General features: G+C 36.0%; 1 protein-coding gene across 7 annotated transcripts in view; it reads right to left on the bottom strand.

Moving 5' to 3' along the window:
- Positions 1-16,691, bottom strand: part of QKI (QKI, KH domain containing RNA binding) — a 155,381-nt gene that overhangs the window by 73,046 nt on the left and 65,644 nt on the right. The gene's annotated exons all lie outside the window — the stretch shown is intronic.

The following is a 16,691-nucleotide window of genomic DNA, read 5'->3' as shown; positions in this document are numbered from 1 at the left end:
CATATCAGGCTCTCTGCTCAACGGGAAGCCTGCTTCTCCCTCTCCCTCTGCCTCCCTCTCTGCCTACTTATGATCTGTGTATGTCAAATAAGTAAAATCTTTGAGGGGGAAAAAAAAAAAAAGGTAAAAAATTGTTACTTATGTCTGTGGGTGTGACTTAAAACCTAATTAAGGCCACTGATATTCTTTCAAAATATACTTAATGTATTATTTCTACCCTGGCAATTAATGTTACTTTTACATTTTAAATTTCAGTTTCATTTCTTAACCTTAAGTCCTACTGAACTAACTTATTAAGTGCTTGCTGGCTTTTTCTTTTTCTTTTTTTTTTTTTCTTCATGTAGTTTAAGTCATACTATCAGTCATTTGTATTTAAATAAATTTTCAATGAGTCTTCCATATTATCTATGTGAACTTCTATACTTCGGAAAATTCAAGGAAGTGGTGACTAAGAACTTATGTTCTTCTGTTAGAACGTAATTTTTACATGGGCACAACTATGTCCACACTTCACTGAGGAAATCAGAAATACAAATAAGTAACTGCTCTTGGAGAATGCAGCCTAGTAAGGAAACAGGAGTAGTAAAATTAAATACTACATTGTATCTTTAGAGACAAGCATTGTGGAAGCTCAGAAGGGAAGCTTAGGGAAGGCTGAAGTGCCCTGACAGTGGTGAATTAAAACGCACCTGGGAAAGGTTCCCAGTACACGGCACTGTCGCCTCCCACCTCACCAACTGCTAGAGCTACTCTCAAATCCCCTTGCTTCAGCTCTTAACCACCGCCCTACACATTTATAATCTTTACAACCATTCTCTAACTACTTTGAGACTTTTTTTTTTAATATTTTATTTATTTATTTGACAGACAGAGATCACAAGTAGGCAGAGAGACAGGCAGAGAGAGAGAGAGGGAAGCAGGCTCCCTGATGAGCAGAGAGCCCGATGCGGGACTCGATCCCAGGACCCTGAGATCATGACCTGAGCCGAAGGCAGCGGCTTAACCCACTGAGCCACCCAGGCGCCCCTTGAGACTATTCTTTTTAAAAATGTATCAGATCATCCCACTCTGCTTAAAATCGTCTGACTTCCAACTGCTCTTCCGATAAAATCCCAACCCCCTCCCATGCCTGCTTGGAAGAATCCGGACAGATCCCATCTCCATGCGCCCTCATCTCCTCTCACCCCCACCCCAACAGGGCCCTGCTATTCCTCAGTGTAATTTCGTTCCAGTACGAGTGCCTTTGCACTGGGCTCTCGTTTTATCCAGTCTTCAGGCCTTCCCATGTCAGCCCCTTTTGTCATTGGTAGGTGTCACCTCCTTACACAGCCCGGTAAAAGCGTCACACACCCTCTCTGAAAACTCCGCCCTGATCACACTGTATCACCTGATGTGATTCCCTTCAAGGCACTTAACTACTATCTACAACTGTCTAGTGCATTTATACTTGGCTGTTTAGTTTTGGTCTTCCTCTCTAAGTTAGCTCCCCCGCCCCCGTGAATACAGGAAAACTCTCTGTTTCTCGTCTGGCCCAATATAGGAAATCAAAATACTTTTAAATTATTAAATAAATTGAGAGGTGGAAGAATACTCTGGTGGATAAAGGCAAGTAATGAACACACAGCGGGGGTGAGAAGACAGGGCTGACGTCATGAGGGAAAACAACATCTTACAAAGGATATAATGGACTTCACTGTACTGTCTGCTGTGTCACGTTAAATTCAATGTCTGTTGCTGCTGCTGCTGCAATAGGTCACATGTCGCAGCATCGTGATGCCACTACTACTTGCTTCACATCGTCATCAAACCTCACACTTAATGTCACAATGGTTCCCGGTCTTCTCTGCCAGCTTAAGGAAGTGTTTTTCTTTTTCATCTAATCTTTCCATCAAAGTAGAATCAATCATTCCATCATTCCTCAAAAATGATGAGTTAGCTTTAATACCAATAAAACTCACTTGCTGTATCAACTGAATTTCACTTATCACTGGCACCTACATAGTGCAAACTGGTCCAAAGTATCTAGGTGAACATGGACAAAAGTTAAAGAGATTGGTCATCAGCACATTCCTGAATTATTTTTAATACTTCTCATAACGAGTTCAAAAAATTTTTCAGCAAGGGAAAAAGCACTGAGACCGCTGATTGCCTGAATAAATACAACTAAATACATATGTTTCAGTGAATGGAAAATACCCCAAAGAAACAAAATGAGCACCCTTAGAATCTGGTTTATAAACCTGTCAAACATCTATAATCATGTTAAATATTTTCAATCATAAAAAATTATTTCCCCCCAAAATCCAATGTCTGCAGAAATCAAAGAAAGGCTAGGCCATTCTCCATATTCTCAGATAAATTCCGAGAGAGGGAGGGAGAGAGAAAAGGAGAAAGAGGAGTGGAGGAATGCGTGACATAAACAGGCCCAAGAGCTCTAAAGTGGCAAATGTTAAATAAAAAATGGTGAAAGAGGTGAAAGGTACATGGTAATTCTTTGTATTATTTCTGCAATTCTATAAATTTTAAATTATTACACAAAGTTACAAAACAGAAATTATTTGTCCTCCAATCTCTGCTTAGGCCAGTAACGTCCACTAGAACTTTCTGCATAATGATGAGAATGGTCTATTCTGCTGTCCTGAAGGCCAGTCACTAAAACACACAGCCACTGAGCACTTCGGTGTGGCTGTGAGGTTACTCAAGTTTTCTTATTCAATTTTAATTTGATTAATTTAGACTAGTTTAATGAAAAATGACAGTATGTTTTTAGGTATACCTTGAAGAAAGTTCTATTTAAACAAGCCTGGGGCTCAGGTGGGGATGTGGGAGGTTAGGGATGACAAGCATCTTGAACTCAATCACAGAGGGTCCCATTAGATATCCTCTAACTGGTGGTGACAAAGGACACAAAAGATCATTTTGGAGTATTTACATGCACCTCAACCTTGACTATAATAGAATACTCCATTTTGAAAGAAGTCTTTGTCCAGAAGATCTGATCAGGACAACAATGTCACCTCCTGCCAACAGATTTCTGCCATTATGCCAAATAAATAAAATGATTTTTATTTTAAATTCTTTTACCAATGACTTCTACATTTGTAGAATGCTCAAAACATAAACTCACGTACTGTTCTCCATGGGGACTTCGTTCTTTTCTTCTGATAATTATAACCAGCAATAAAGAGTAAATTTAAAAGAATCTTAACTTCTAAAACATCATAGTTGTGACATCAGATGCTTCTGATCAAATGCTTAAGACAACCCTGACTCAAAAAACTTAGGTTATGGGGCGCCTGGGTGGCTCAGTGGTTTGAGCTGCTGCCTTCGGCTCGGGTCATGATCTCAGGGTCCTGGGATCGAGCCCCGCATCAGGCTCCCTGCTCCGCAGGAAGCCTGCTTCCCTCTCTCTCTCTCTCTGCCTGCCTCTCTGCCTACTTGTGATCTCTGTCTGTCAAATAAATAAATAAAATCTTTAAAAAAAAAAACTTAGGTTATGTGACATCAACAGAAGGAAAGTGCCCTATATACAAGGAGAAGTCTAAAACTTGACAGGTGAGAATGTATTTACTGTATGAATTATCTAGACAGTTAAAACAATCAAAGTTTAGAGTAACTCAAAGTAAATCAGGTAATGGAAATAGGACATTCAACTGCCTGGCAATGTGTGAGAAGAAAGTTCATTTCCTAACAGAGTACTACAACCTTACACCTATCTAGATAGAAGACACAGGCACATATACATATACTAACAAGACATTAATAGCGAAACAACTCACTTTACAGGAAAATAAAAAAGATGTTATGCAAATAAACTGGGAAAAAGAAGAGTAAAGAGGAGACTGCAAAAGTCTAGTCAAAGAGTAAGGACAGCACTGACTGAGCCAGCGGCGCTGAGAAATCTGAACAGACTGAGCTGCACAACTACTCAAATCTGCTCATGGCCAACCACGGACACAAAGAATTGAGGATGTCTCCCACGTATTTTTTTTTTTTTTAAACCATGGCTGCTGGTAAGAGCAAACCAATAAAGAACATGAATCAAATCCTATAAACAAGCAAGGAAGGCATCAAGTACCAGAGGGCAAAATGATCCTCAGATACACATCTTCCATAATTTTTCTTCAAATATACAGAACTTAGTTCTTATTCTAAGGGAACCACTTTGAAACAGATGTATTAAAAGTAACATTTTGATTATATAACAAAAATTCCATAAGGCCACAGTATCATTCCATAACAAATCTCATGAAGGATAGTACAAAAGCAGATTTAATGACAATGCTAATGTTTTGTAGAAAAAATTGAACACCGGGGCGCCTGGGTGGCTCAGTGGATTAAGCCGCTGCCTTCGGCTCAGGTCATGATCTCAGGGTCCTGGGATTGAGTCCCGCATCGGGCTCTCTGCTCAGCAGGGGGCCTGCTTCCTCCTCTCTCTCTCTCTTTGCCTGCCTCTCCGTCTACTTGTGATCTCTCTCTGTCAAATAAATAAATGGAATCTTTAAAAAAAAAAAAATTGAACGCCAAAATACCCACATCTGAGGGTGACTATGCAATTTGTCATTCAAACCAGTACACTTTAAAAATGAAAAGATATATTTATCAATAATTAGGCCTGTCCTGAGCAAATCAGAACTTAGCATCTTCCTTCCAAAGAGTTATTCAAAAAAACAAACAAACAAAAAACCGACTTAGCATGGTATCAAAATACGAAGATAATATGCTTAGAAACACTACACATCATTTTACCACAAACATTACTCCTGTTTTTATTAGCTCATTTGGTAATAAATATATCATAACTGGACAAAATACAATTAATTGGGCAAATTCTGACATATACCATTGGAGTCAATTCCTCCAAACAGTAAACTGCAAACAAAAATGTTCCTTAGAAAGTTAAAAAAAATAAAGATTTGCTATTAAGAATTTCAAAAAATTTAAAATTTCACATTTTTTACATACTGTAAAAAATAAACTATGCATTTATCAAAAGCAATTAAAAATTGTTAAATTGTTTTAAAAAGCAAAGTAATTGAAATAAAAGAAATAACTGAGGAACAGTGGAATTTCCAATTTTATCTTATAGAATGAAATAATTTATAAAAGAATATAAGATTTAATTGACTAAATAAAACCATAACAATTAGAGAAAACATCAAATAACTATACAAACTACTGAGAAATGTTAAAACCTTTGAGCTTTACCCTAAAGACAGAATCCACAAAGCAACAATAAAATATAGCTGGACTGTCCAAGTGAAAACTTCATTGTGCAAAATAATTATAAGCAAAATTAAAAGGAAAATCCTTCCCTCAACATGTATTTCCTGAATACCAGTGTGGCAGGTACTTAACAGCTTTACCACTGAGGACAGGACTGTGAACAAAACGAACACAACAGTCAGCACTCTCCTCTCGTAAAACACCAAATCCACTCCCCCAGGAGGAGGGATAAATAATAAACACAAAGTATCTCAAGAGTGATGAAGAAGAGGAAGAAAAATGCAGAGGCCAAAGGATAAAAGTTTCAAAGTGTTACCCTTAGATTAGTTATTAATGTAAAAGGGGGGAAAGTATCTCTATAGTGAAAAAATATGACTGACACCATTTTAGCCAAATGATCAACTTGAATATCATCAAAATGGGGCAAACTAACACTGGGTAACTAATGCAGTGTGCTGAGGGCACAGCATCACTTTTTTAAAAACATTCCTGCCCAAAATGCATGGCCTGACTCTAATCATAAGAAAACAATGAAACAAGCCCAAATCATGAAAGACAATGAAAGGCTCAGTAGCTGTTTCAAACTGGAGACCTAGAGCTACAAGTGTCATTTGTGATCCAAACAGGTTTCTGGGACAGAAAGAATTTAAATGAATGGAAAATTGGAAAAATTTGAGTTCAGAATGTCTATCAAAGAATGTAATATTGTAGTAGTATTGACTCTGCTGGATGTGAATAAAGAGACCCTGATGATGTAAACAGATGTTCTTGTTCAAAGGAACCGCACCCTAACATAGGGATGAAGGGTCAGGGCATCTGCAGCTTAACTCTCAAATGATTCACAAATAAAAGGTATTAATAATTTTATACACACACGTTGCACGCACAACACACAGTCTCATTATTCAGTATAGTTATGATCTATAAAGTCCTGCGACCAATGAATTAGAGAATATTAATATTCCCTTAGGAACAATGGTTCCCTTGGAATAGGATCATGCTACTGTGAGCCTCTGGTCACAACATTTTCATCAATCAATGGATACGTAATCTGGTTTTATGTGTTTTTTGTGTGTGTTTATGTTTAAAAGATACCTTATTTAATACATACTGTTAATTCATTAACATTCATCTCACAGCCAACTTCACCCCTTATGGAAGACGAACGTGTGTTTTTCTTCCTAAGGCATGTCACAGCTTTCGTGAGCTCAGAAACACTAGATAGCAATTTGTTTTGGGGTCATTTTTAACACCAAACTCACCAGCAAAAAGCAACTTTGCAAAAAACATAGCACTAAGCAGACCGTGAAAAGAACACTTATTCACAGCATTAGAGCTAAAATGAAAGACTGGTGTTGCCTCACTTGAGTTCAGCTGGGAACAAGAGCACTGGATGACTCACAATTTTTTTTTTCCCTGCTCTAAGCACATCCATGTGTAACTGTGAAAGCACCACCAGTATTAATTTTGAAATTATTAATAAATCTTAGCAAATAGGTGAATTTATGAGTGCACAATTAGAAAATGGGCATTAACTGTGAGTATATAAGTGAAGACACCTACATACAACATATATAAACACAGGAAGAGAACAGACATGCACAAAGATGTACAAAATGTTAATAACTCTGGCAAATCTAGGTAAGGGGTATACAGGATCCATTGTACCACTCTCAAACTTTTCTGTAGATAGAAATTTGTATTTTTTCAAAGTGATATTAACAAAAAACACAAAATGTGGCTTGCGTTGGTAGCAATAACAGGCAATACAAAAGTATTAAAGTCCAAATAGATATATAGTAACAGATTTAACCTCATTAACCTCACTAAAAATACAAATCAATACAGAGTATATTTCTGTCCCCCAAAAAACTGGTATCCCAATTTCACAGACGATTCTTTATACAAGCACTTCCCTTTGCTGTTAAGAGTGCTTATAACTTCAAATAGTAGCTTTAAAAGGCAATTTTGGTAATACATTTTCAACCAACCAATTATACTTCTATAAATTCATCCTAATAATATGTGCAGATGTTTTTCACAACATTTTTATAGTAAAAAAACAATTCATTTTTAACATGTACATGAGTTTTTATAGGCACAGACAGATATAAAACTATTTTTAAAGATTTTTACTTATTTGACAGAACGAGAGATATCACAAGTAGGCAGAGAAGCAGGTAGGCAGCGAAGCAGGCAGAGAGAGAGTGAGGTGTGGGGCTGAGAGCCCAACGTGGGGCTTGATCCCAGGACCCTGAGATCATGACCTGAGCCAAAGGCAGAGGCTTAACCCACTGAGCCACCCAGGCGTCCCAATAGATATAATAATCTAAAGTAAAATATATTAGTTTACAAAAACATATGGTCTCAAAATACACATCAACATATACATGTAAAACCTGCCTCCAAATGGAAAAGATTACGGCGTTTAAAAAAGTGTCTATCAGTTGCCATACTAAACATGAAAGGCTTTCATAATCAAGGGATAAAAATTTATTTTACAATAGATAAACTTAAGCATTTGCTTTTACTACTTGTGCCTTAAAGTCGTGACCTTTTGTAAATTTTAAATTTCTTAAAACACTCTGATGCAACAGCTTGATCATATTATACATATTCAAGAATACTTTCCAATTACTTGTTTCTTAACATTCCAGAATCTCATTAATTTAAATGAACACAAGTTACTTGTCAGAAATTAATCTTATTAGTTAGAAAGATGAAATTACACAAAACTTTCTTAATATCACATTCTTAAAAATATTTTCAATATGAAATGATCAGTCCTCTATATGTGCAATACTTTATAGATATTTGAATACAGCAAAAACTTGTTAAAAATTATTAATACCTTTATAAAATATGCTTATATGCTATAATCTCTATTTACTTTCTAAGTAACAAATCACAAAATATAAATCATTTCAATAATCTAGATTCAGCTTTAATTTTTCGGGCCCACAGGCTGTGATACTGACCTGGCATGACAATTTAAAATAAATAAATTAATACATAAACCTCACAAAACAATTACACCTACCTTTAAAAGCAAAAGAGTTAACAATTATACATAAAAGTTAACCTGTTTTAAAATCAAGAGACTATAGAAGAAGAATCAATGAAACAAGATGGAACTGGGAGGGAGACAAACCATAAGTGACTCTTAATCTCACAAAACAAACTGAGGGTTGCTGGGGGGAGGGGGGTTGGGAGAAGGGGGTGGGATTATGGACATTGGGGAGGGTATGTGCTTTGGTGTGTGAAGTATGTAAACCTGGTGATTCACAGACCTGTATCCCTGGGGATAAAAATATATGTTTATAAAAAATTAAAAATTAAAAAAAATCAAGAGACTAACAGTATAATTTCTGTGACTCATCATTCACAACTGGAGTTAAACAAAAAAATAAAACTAGCAACACAGAACAGGATGGGTCACTAGGCTTATGAAACTGCCTATAATCTGTTGTTAATATGAGAGAAAAAAATTTTCCAGTTTGTTATAAAGGATTTTGAAAAAGAAAATCAACTGATGCAATATGATATACACATAAGCAAAAGTCCCCTACTAATTCTGTCAACACAGACTGAATCCTCTCAAAAGAAAATCTGTTATATACAACATAACTATGAGGTGCTCAAATATTCTTTAACTAAGTTGACTGCAATCCAATCAAGACAATTTTAAAAGGCTCATTAACAGCATCTAGTGATAAAATGGACTCTCCCTTTTCAATGAAACTCATATCTCATTTCATTAGACATGGACAATTAACTCATCTTGGTATTAGATCTATGGCAAGTAATTAGCTTAAGTTTTACAGGTTACTTAATGTGTTACTTTCCTAATGAAAACAAAGGTTTATTTTCATTGGATCCATCTTTTACTCCTCAAAGAGTGCCTCACCAATTTTAATAACTGTACCTTAAATGAATAGAATTTTTATTTCATATCCTCCCAATCTTCCTTAACAACTAAGGTGGCACAACAGCAGATCTATTCTGTAATAGTGTCTTGAGATACTATCCAATTTGAAATAAACATTTAATTTTTAATACATTGCTTTATACTTTTCTATCTTAAAATAAGGCTAAGCCACTTGAGCGCATAATAAACATGTAATCAGAAACAAAACTATGAAGTCAGTATTCCAAAATGAATTTTATTTTAAAAACACACACAGAGAAGCTGAGAGAGTGAGGAGAACCAAGTAGAGAGGGAGAAGACACCATGAATCTAGTTTACAGTTCTGTGAACCAGGAGATCAAGTCATAAACTGGTATTTAAACTGGTACTGCTGAGAGATATAGCCTGCAAGTATAGAAATCAAGTATGTTTAGAAAGCTTTATAGCATTCCAACTGGATAATTTTATCTATTGATAAAAAAATGTCTTAAACAGGACTGAATTTGTCTTTTTCAAATTCTATTTATCTGATAATTTCATTATAGTTTACAAAAGGATTGGCCTACAATGGATTAGAATTGTTCTGTAATGGTCTTCCCAGCAGATTATTTGAAGAGCACTAATTTAACTCTTCAGAAGGCAAGCATTCCTTTCTTTTTAAAAAGAAACCTATCAATCATTTCAAGGTTGAATTCAAGACCAAATCTCATAACATTAAAAAAAAAAAAAAAAAAGACTACAGCTACTAGGGATTTAGTTTATAGCTACAAAAACATACTTTTAAGACATAAGTACTACCACATAATTATGTCAAAGGCTCCAAGGTTTAAGAGATTATATTTGTTTTGAATTCAAAACAGATTTAAGATCAGAGGATCTAAGTTCCAAAGATACTGATTCTATCTCAACACAAGGAAGAACTTTCTAACAAACTTGGTCATTTGTCTCTGGCCTTAGGACACTTCTCCCTTCCACCTATCACTGCCTAGCTATCTTTTTTAGAACAATTAACATAAAACTTCATATCTTAAAAATAAGAGCACAAATGCACTGCTTTCAAAATTTTAAAAAAAAAATGTTTATTTAAGTCCTTACATACTCAGATCTCAGTCTTGCCTCCAGTATCTATGCTGCCTTCCCCGTCATACCTCAGAGCTTCCACTGAAACAGGCCAAGTGTACACAGGCTGATCCTACAGGTGGTATCCAGAATACTATTCCTCTCAACTGTCTTGTAAATTCCTGCTGTAGTCTGATTCTCTCTACCTTTTCCTAAAACCTTCAATCTACAACAGAACTCCTTACACACCTCCTCGACTTCCCACAGCACAAGGAATAACATCTAAAGGAGCATTTAGCACACTGCGCATTAATTCACTGTCAATACATCAGTCTCCCATGGATGAAAGCTCCTTGAGGACAAAAATCAAAAGCACTGAAAAATATCTGCTGCCTGAGAAGGCACTGAATTAACTATGAAAGGAGGTAACAAAAGTTGAGTAACAATCATTTGCAATATAGGAATAAAGTATCACACGGTGGTGAGACTTCATGGCTTTAATAAGGTTCCTTCCAAACCAGATTACACAATACTGTAATTTTCATAATCATTCTTCTAAAGCAAGTAATCTGTTTTCACAGATAAATACTATTATTCAAATCATATTTATGAAACTTCATATGTATTCAATTTATAAGATTTATAAGATAAAGAGAATCTGTAAAAGTTCCTATTTTCGAATGCATCAAGTCAAAGGTACCAGGAAGAGGGGGTGGGGTGAGTGGGGAGAGTAAGGAAGGGATATAAAGTAGAACAAAAAAAAACATTCCTTGCAGGGAATAAATAGCCTTTCCCAACTAAGGACTCACAAGAGAATCAAGTCTTAATGCTGGGCCCAAGGCATAAATTATACATAATTAGCTTCTCTCCTACACATCTATAATGATACTTGTTATGAATCACTCTAGGTAAAACTGAGAATTTTTATGTTCTGTGGTTCAGAAGAGGAACCCTAGCTGAAAAAGGCCATATAAACTAACAGAAAGATCACAGCACTTTTCCTCTAGAAAACATTTTAAATAGCAATTAATTTCTTAGGCACAAACAGAAGTTTGTTACAATTATAATGCACCTAAAGACCAATAATGCACCTAAAGACCAATAACACTATTTCAACTATGTCTAATAATTATTTATAAATGGGCTGGATGGGAACATAAGAAATATATTTCAAAGAAATGACTAACTGGAAACCAGAGACGGTTGCACTGCTCCTAACAGTAATGACCTTCTATACACACACACACACACACAGGAATAAACTTGAAAGAATGACTTTTAAAAGTGCCTTTATCAGATGTTCAATCTCCTGTATAAAATAAAAAAGTTTAAGACTGCTGGTCAATCTTTTAGGAAAGTGGAACTCTCATACATTGTTGGTGGTAATGCAAAATGAGAACCACCCCTAGAGAGAGAGAAATTCAGGACTAGCTAGCAAAATTATGGGACACCACTTCTAGAACTCTATCCTGAAGATAAATTAACAAGGTCATGTAAAAATATATGTAAAAAGGTATTCAATGTAGCATTCTCCCTATGTGTAACAGCAAAAGCCTAGAAGCAGAGCAGCCTGGGTGGGTCAGTCAGGTAAGCAGCCAATACTCGATTTCACTTCAGATCATGCTATCAGAGTCCTGGGACAAAGCGCTCTGTCGGGCTCCTTGCTCAGTAAGGAGTCTGCCTGAGTATTCTCTCTCCATCTCCCTCTGCCCCTTCCCCAACTCATGCTTGCATGCTGGCTCTCTAAAATAAACAAACAGGAGCTACAGGTGGCTCAGTCAGTTAAGCATCTGCCTTTGGCTCAGGTCATGATCCCAGGGTCTTGGGATTGAGCCCCACATCAGGCTCCCTGCTCAGAAAGCCTTGCTCAGGGAACCTGCTTCTCTCTCTCCCACTCCCTCTGCTTGTGTTCTCCCTCTCTCTGTCAAATAAAACCTTAAAAAAAGTGTTTTAAAAATTAAATCAATCTTTAAAAAAAAAAAAAAAGCTTAGAGACAATCTAAATGTCCATTAATAGGGGAAATTTGGGATAACTTACAGTATATCCACACAATGGAATATGGTAAGCTATTAAAAGAGCTGTCTCAATATATCCCCACAAAGTGATCTCAACAATATACTGTTAAATAAAAGTAAGGTGCAACAAAGTGTAATGTGTACATAGCCACCTACAAAAAGTGAGAAATTACACACACAGGCATACACAATTGTCACACTTATGTAACTGTTATGTCAAAAAAGAAATGTAAGGATAAACTGGAAACAAATATAAAAAATTTACCTGAATAGCAAGGAGCAGGAATACATACAGGCAACAGGGCTAAGAGCGAGAGTCTCTGAAAATTCCCTACTACTTACAGATTTGACTACTTATAGATTTGAACTACATAACTATTTTACAAGTAACAGAAAAATAACTGAAGCAACTATTAAACTTAGAAGACCAAGTACAAATGAGCTTAAATGTGTACCCCCATAATGATGTACCTATTATACACTCAGAAATTATTGAGAGTTTTAAAAGACAAAATTTCAGTCTCTAGTAGGATACAACCTAAAAACAATAGGAACTGTGGAAAAATTGTTTTCACTTACTATGTTGTTGACAGTAGTGTTTGTACTGTTATTCTGAGACTTCTATATATCTTAGAATAAAGCCAATGAATCCTTATTTTGTCTTTAGGAAGCAGAAGTTTTCAGTGGGGAAGAAAACAGATTTATAGGATCAATTAAATAAAACACTGTAGCCCTGATTTTGAATGAGAATGGACTTGTATACACACCTATATTCCTGAATGTGTGAGTGTGTGTATGTATGTATGTACGTATGTATCTCCTAGCTCTGTCCTGAAAAGGTCTACAAATAATGAGTGTCACCTAAGTCCAGAATGCAATCTCTACTTAGTATTTTTCACTAAAAGTAACTAGGATTCCTTATTAAAGAAATGGATGACTCCAAGCCTGAAAATTTTTTAAGATGACACTGGACTATCATACCACACTAGAAAGAAAAGTTACTAGCCCCAACCACTGAGGCAGTGTCAGAAGCACTTAGAAGTGAACACTTAGAAGCACTTAGAAGTGAACTTGAGGAAGCCCCCAATGGTCAAACAGCATGATCACTGAAAAACTGCAATGAACTGAAACATCAAAATAGTTAACATGCATTCATACTGATTTTTAAAAAGGAAACAAAAAAACCCTATTCTTTACCTTCGAAGGATTCCTAGGAACCAACTATTTTTAAACTAGTAAATAAAGAACTGAGCATTCATCTAGCCTTTCCTATAAAAAGTGAATCTATTATGGACATTGGGGAGGGTATGTGCTTTGGTGAGTGCTGTGAAGTGTGTAAACCTGGTGTTTCACAGACCTGTACCCCAGGGGATAAAAATATATGTTTATAAAAAAATAAAAAATTTAAAAAAAAGTGTATCTAGTTAATATTAATGAGCAAATAGGATATAACCATTTCACAATTCCTACTGAAATAAAAGGCCTAAAAAACCCACCATCACCACACTACTTGTGAAATACACTTTCAAAAAGAAGAAAGGAAATGAAGAAGGGAGAGCAGGAGATCTGAATCTGATTAAATCTTTCTCACTTACCCAAAAATATGGAGGACAGAGATCAGTGTTAAATGCCACCATGCAATCAGCAAAATCCACAGTAATTATTTAGGATAAATAACTCAGTCCCTTGACAAATAAAAATGTAGAAGGAGAAATGGATCTGAAGGATGGAATGGCTTAAGCAATCTTATCAGTTAACTGCAGTGTATATGGCCCTCACTTGGATGTCATTCAAACAAAGTATTTTAAAGACACATTTATGAGACAAGAGGAGAGCGAGGAACACTGACTAGATATAGGATAACAAAGAAAATCTGGGGTGATAAAAAAGCATGATAGCATTAAAGAGCCCTGTTATTTTAGAAAAGCGTAATAAAATCTTTACACAGGATATTATGTCCAGAATGTGCTCCCCAAATCATACGGCATGCAAAAGAGGGAGTGAGAGGTGCAGAGGAGTAAGGGCACCTCGAAGGAGACCAGCAATGCTGATGCTCACTAACGGATTAGTGATGTTTACAATTAGCCATCATGGGTATTAAGGAGGGCACGTGATGTGATGAGTGCTGGGTATTATCACAACTGGTGAATCATCGAATACCGCATCAAAAACTAATGATGTACTCTATGTTGGCTAACTGAACATAATAAATTTTTTTAAAAAAAAAGCTATATGAAAAGTTTAAAAGAATAAAATGTACCTATGCTAAAGGATGACAGAAAGCTAAGTATAAAACAAGATCATTACAAGGTTGTCTGAACCATGCTTGTTCTTGATGTTATGTCGCTGTCCATCATAACCACTTTAGGATGTCAACCCAAAAAAACTGTATTAATTTGTTCACTTTCAAAGTGCCGAGACAAGAGCGACATCTTTGATAAGAATAAAAGTCTAAGCAACCCCCCAAAATCGAGAAAATTTGTCCTTGCATATTGCTGTCAATAGGTGCCTTGAAGCATCCCGTGTGTGTCTTAGAATTATAAAGGTCCATTATTTAGTGAACTGAAACAGGACAGGATACAGAATTGCAGAAGAAAATGCTAATTATAAAGCATCATATCTAACATTATCCGTCTTCTATAACACATATGAATGTATATATATAACTGCATGAAAAACAATCTATCAGAAGACATGCAAGAACTGTTAACAAGGATAGGCTGTAGAGTGAACAGAGCAGGTGGTGCCTTTAATTTTTTTTCAGACTATCTGTACTCTTAAACTTCTCCAAAAATATATATTAAGTAATTAAAATATATATTAACCATAAGAAATGAAGTGACAGGATTTAAGAGATACTTAAGAAACATTTGTAATGTATATGAAAAAATGTAGAAATGTTATGAAATTCTGTTTGCAATTACAAAATATGTCTAATAACATTTCATAAACCAAGTTCCACAAAACAATGTATATGCTCATAAAAATAAAATTAAAAATGTATTACAGATTGATCAGGTTTTAAATTCAAAGCCCATATTCTGAGGAGACTGATTTGCATAGTTCAATTTGAATGTTCAATGAGATATGCATTTGTATCTACTGTAGTCATCAGTTAGAAATGGGGGACAGGACAGGTTACATCACCTCTTTAAGCCTCCAATCCTGTTGGAAGAGTAAAACTATTTTCTGAGGTTATTGCAGGGTCTAAATCAGACATTGCACAGATTGTGAAAGCAGTTAATACCATCTGGCCATAGTTATTAGCAGCCCTAGAAGGGCCATCTGATCCCATAAGTGCACATTCCTTGATTTCAAGCAAAGAACTCTAAGTAAAATTACTAAATCTCAATGAAAAGGTCCAGAAGATACCACACTTAACTAACCTGGCTTTGATCAACTATAGACATTTCACTCATCAACATTTTTGGCTTGGCGGGGGGCGGAAGTGGGAAGCAGAAACACAAGCATGGATACTTAGTCCCCACTTATTTATGACAGGGGAGCTCTCAGAGAAGAGCTAATGGATGCTGAAGAGACAAATCCCCAAGAGTGTCCCCTACAACGCCACTCACAAAGAACTCCCAAAGGTGAACTTCATTTACCACTTTAATAACTATCACTCCAAAATATTATCAAGTATTTATGTATTCTGTTCTAATGACTTACACGTATTCATCTGCTACACTGGAAACCAGCTGCCTGCCATCTCTGTTTTTTGAAAGATGAATACACTTCCTCTAGCACACAGACATCTTACCCAGAGCTCTCCACCTGGCCCCGGTAGCCCTCTGCTACATCAATGGAAAAGCTATCAAAAACCACTTCCTTTTCCAAAAATTATTTCTCTAGAATTTCTAGGCTCAACTATATAGGTTTTTATCAGAAAATAGGATTAATTTCTTCCTACAAAGATTTGTGAAAATCCTGGGAATGACACAAAATCAAAACTTCAAAATATATTATCCCTGAGGAAAAAACTAAAAACTTTAGAGAAGTTTCACCAAATATATCCATGTTGACCTCACAGTCAAAGTTTAAAACTACTCAATATTCAAGTTCTGATATTTCTGAAGTTGCTATCACTCTCAGAAATGCTTCTTAACTAGGAAGTAGTACACCATGGAACAGAATACAGGCTGTAGGTGGAATGTGGACTGCTTATTTTTGGCAATTGACCTTTGAACACATTATTTAACCTCCTGAGGCTCAGTTTTTTTTCACTTACAAAATAGGAATAATAAAACTCAGATCACCTCACACCTGTCAGAATGGCTAAAATTAACAACACAAGAAACAACAGGTGTTGGCAAGGATATGGAGAAAAAGGAACTCTCTTGCACTGCTGCAGCCACTGTAGAAAACAGTACGGAGGTTCCCCCAAAAAGTTAGAAACAGAACTGCCCTACCATCCAGCAATCATCCTGTGAGTATTACCCAAACAATACAAAAATACTAATTCAAAGGGATACATGCCCCCCTA

Source organism: Mustela nivalis, assembly GCF_964662115.1.
Source record: "Mustela nivalis genome assembly, chromosome: 5".
Lineage (NCBI taxonomy): Eukaryota > Metazoa > Chordata > Mammalia > Carnivora > Mustelidae > Mustela > Mustela nivalis.
The sequence above is the reverse complement of the archived record's forward strand: the minus strand, read 5'-3'. Positions and strand labels throughout refer to the sequence as shown.